This window comes from Eubalaena glacialis, chromosome 13, assembly GCF_028564815.1.
Source record: "Eubalaena glacialis isolate mEubGla1 chromosome 13, mEubGla1.1.hap2.+ XY, whole genome shotgun sequence".
Classification (NCBI taxonomy): domain Eukaryota; kingdom Metazoa; phylum Chordata; class Mammalia; order Artiodactyla; family Balaenidae; genus Eubalaena; species Eubalaena glacialis.
Genome location: NC_083728.1, coordinates 32,854,766 through 32,859,103, shown reverse-complemented (window position 1 = coordinate 32,859,103; position 4,338 = coordinate 32,854,766).

Genomic DNA, 4,338 nt, shown 5'->3' with positions numbered 1-4,338 from the left:
CAACATCTAGCTTCCGACTGCCGTAGGGAGACGTCCGTTGGGAGTTCACAGGTTTCATTTGTGAGGCACAGTGGCGTTTCTCAGAACCCAAATTCCTCCTTGGGGCACACCAGCATGGAATGTAAGGCTGCTTAGAACGGCGTTCCTGAGGCCATTTGAATGCTGTACAAACGAGAGCTGTCGAGCGATCCGGGCAGGGCTTTGCCATTACCGCTGAACATTCACAGCGTTAAAGCAAACGAACCCTTTTGCCTCCTGGGACTCAAAGGCAACAAAAGAGTTGGCGGCGTTCAGTGCTCCTTCACAGATGTTACAACGAATGTGAGTGCACAACGCGTCGTGAAATACATAACAGAGTGGAAGCATTCCTTTAACACATGCTTCTTCGCTACTATGGCACACCTAAGCTTACAATGGGAGACATCTGGACTTTTACTTGATGCCTGGGGTGCCATTTCTTTGGCTGGTAATTTCCAGAGTGCTCCTGGAGGAGCTCCCAGCAAGGAACTGAGACAGCATGCCTCATACGAGTACACTCATAGTACTTTGGTGACGCCTTCAGGCAGCAAAGAGAAGATGGGCAGCAGGAGTGTTTTTCAGGCAGCTTTCAAACCGCAACTGTCTCGCCTACCGCGGAGGAAAATAAGGTTTTGCCAGGGTAGCCTGCTTTCAACCATGAGCTCCTATAGTTACCCTCAGTCGTTTCTGACTCCCTCAAGGAAACACACGGAACCCACAGGGCCCTTCCATGGAGATCCTTTGGCAACAGAGTCCTCTGCCTAGGCTGAACTGGGGAAGTATTTCAGTACCTTAGGTAGGCCTCGGTGACCATGGCTCTTGCACATCCCAACAGAGTTAAGTGTGAAAAGTGTACTCGTCTTCAGGCTGGACGCAGAGCTTAGCTTTCGCTTCTGCCTGCGTGCTGTCCTGAGTCCAGGCCTCAATCGTCAGCACACTGTGTATTAGCAGTGGAGTTCCCTTTCAGTCACTGAGGCCATTCGACTTGCAAACAGAGTCTGCCCAGCACTGCTTTCGCGAGGCTCTTTGACGACTGGGACACTCTTCCTTGGCAACCCAGAAAGCAGTACTTTTCCCTTGCTATGAATGGGAAGAGTGCTTCCCAGGGGCCTATTTCGCCTAGGGTTCCTCAGAAGCCAGAGGACGCTCTTCAGGCACACAGTGGTCATCATGCGAAATGGGTGCACGATCCACTGTCCTATGTGTCCCCAGGGGCATAGCAGAGTTAAGGCACTCCATTTCAGAGTATGGTTTCGTGGATACAATGCACACCCAGCTCTGCTGATATGAAACACTGGATCTTACCTTGTGGCCTTAGGTCACCTTTCATTGGCCGGAGCTGAATTTGGAGTGCAGTAGGATGAGTTTCTAGAAGGGAATTGTCAGCACATTTTTGGCATTGAGAGAACGCAGCCTTGGCCCACAGCGACACTCCTGCAGTGAAGAGAAGGTGGGCCGCTAGTGCTGTTCAGGCAGCTTTGACGCCAAAAGCAAGTCGCTTGCAAAGCAGGAAAATGTGAACTTTCCCATCAGTGTCCCACTTTCAAGCTCGATGACAAAGCATGTTTATCTGATGATTCTGCCTAGCTACCTAGTACAAGGGAAAGACTGCCTCCATCTGCTAAGAAAGGTTTTCACGTGGGGACTGCTGTACATGCACAAGAGCATTCCCCCGCCGTGCAAAAGTTAGGCCTTGGTGAATCTGGATGGTCCCAGAAGTCCAGCATTGTCACAGGGAAAGCTGTCCGTTGTTTTCAGGCTGGAACTCAACATCTAGCTTCCGACTGCCGTAGGGAGACGTCCGTTGGGAGTTCACAGGTTTCATTTGTGAGGCACAGTGGCGTTTCTCAGAACCCAAATTCCTCCTTGGGGCACACCAGCATGGAATGTAAGGCTGCTTAGAACGGCGTTCCTGAGGCCATTTGAATGCTGTACAAACGAGAGCTGTCGAGCGATCCGGGCAGGGCTTTGCCATTACCGCTGCACATTCACAGCGTTAAAGCAAACGAACCCTTTTGCCTCCTGGGACTCAAAGGCAACAAAAGAGTTGGCGGCGTTCAGTGCCCCTTCACAGATGTTACAACGAATGTGAGTGCACAACGCGTCGTGAAATACATAACAGAGTGGAAGCATTCCTTTAACACATGCTTCTTCGCTACTATGGCACACCTAAGCTTACAATGGGAGACATCTGGACTTTTACTTGATGCCTGGGGTGCCATTTCTTTGGCTGGTAATTTCCAGAGTGCTCCTGGAGGAGCTCCCAGCAAGGAACTGAGACAGCATGCCTCATACGAGTACACTCATAGTACTTTGGTGACGCCTTCAGGCAGCAAAGAGAAGATGGGCAGCAGGAGTGTTTTTCAGACAGCTTTCAAACCGCAACTGTCTCGCCTACCGCGGAGGAAAATAAGGTTTTGCCAGGGTAGCCTGCTTTCAACCATGAGCTCCTATAGTTACCCTCAGTCGTTTCTGACTCCCTCAAGGAAACACACGGAACCCACAGGGCCCTTCCATGGAGATCCTTTGGCAACAGAGTCCTCTGCCTAGGCTGAACTGGGGAAGTATTTCAGTACCTTAGGTAGGCCTCGGTGACCATGGCTCTTGCACATCCCAACAGAGTTAAGTGTGAAAAGTGTACTCGGCTTCAGGCTGGACGCAGAGCTTAGCTTTCGCTTCTGCCTGCGTGCTGTCCTGAGTCCAGGCCTCAATCGTCAGCACACTGTGTATTAGCAGTGGAGTTCCCTTTCAGTCACTGAGGCCAGTCGACTTGCAAACAGAGTCTGCCCAGCACTGCTTTCGCGAGGCTCTTTGACGACTGGGACACTCTTCCTTGGCAACCCAGAAAGCAGTACTTTTCCCTTGCTATGAATGGGAAGAGTGCTTCCCAGGGGCCTATTTCGCCTAGGGTTCCTCAGAAGCCAGAGGACGCTCTTCAGGCACACAGTGGTCATCATGCGAAATGGGTGCACGATCCACTGTCCTATGTGTCCCCAGGGGCATAGCAGAGTTAAGGCACTCCATTTCAGAGTATGGTTTCGTGGATACAATGCACACCCAGCTCTGCTGATATGAAACACTGGATCTTACCTTGTGGCCTTAGGTCACCTTTCATTGGCCGGAGCTGAATTTGGAGTGCAGTAGGATGAGTTTCTAGAAGGGAATTGTCAGCACATTTTTGGCATTGAGAGAACGCAGCCTTGGCCCACAGCGACACTCCTGCAGTGAAGAGAAGGTGGGCCGCTAGTGCTGTTCAGGCAGCTTTGACGCCAAAAGCAAGTCGCTTGCAAAGCGGGAAAATGTGAACTTTCCCATCAGTGTCCCACTTTCAAGCTCGATGACAAAGCATGTTTATCTGATGATTCTGCCTAGCTACCTAGTACAAGGGAAAGACTGCCTCCATCTGCTAAGAAAGGTTTTCACGTGGGGACTGCTGTACATGCACAAGAGCATTCCCCCGCCGTGCAAAAGTTAGGCCTTGGTGAATCTGGATGGTCCCAGAAGTCCAGCATTGTCACAGGGAAAGCTGTCCGTTGTTTTCAGGCTGGAACTCAACATCTAGCTTCCGACTGCCGTAGGGAGACGTCCGTTGGGAGTTCACAGGTTTCATTTGTGAGGCACAGTGGCGTTTCTCAGAACCCAAATTCCTCCTTGGGGCACACCAGCATGGAATGTAAGGCTGCTTAGAACGGCGTTCCTGAGGCCATTTGAATGCTGTACAAACGAGAGCTGTCGAGCGATCCGGGCAGGGCTTTGCCATTACCGCTGCACATTCACAGCGTTAAAGCAAACGAACCCTTTTGCCTCCTGGGACTCAAAGGCAACAAAAGAGTTGGCGGCGTTCAGTGCTCCTTCACAGATGTTACAACGAATGTGAGTGCACAACGCGTCGTGAAATACATAACAGAGTGGAAGCATTCCTTTAACACATGCTTCTTCGCTACTATGGCACACCTAAGCTTACAATGGGAGACATCTGGACTTTTACTTGATGCCTGGGGTGCCATTTCTTTGGCTGGTAATTTCCAGAGTGCTCCTGGAGGAGCTCCCAGCAAGGAACTGAGACAGCATGCCTCATACGAGTACACTCATAGTACTTTCGTGACGCCTTCAGGCAGCAAAGAGAAGATGGGCAGCAGGAGTGTTTTTCAGGCAGCTTTCAAACCGCAACTGTCTCGCCTACCGCGGAGGAAAATAAGGTTTTGCCAGGGTAGCCTGCTTTCAACCATGAGCTCCTATAGTTACCCTCAGTCGTTTCTGACTCCCTCAAGGAAACACACGGAACCCACAGGGCCCTTCCATGGAGATCCTTTGGCAACA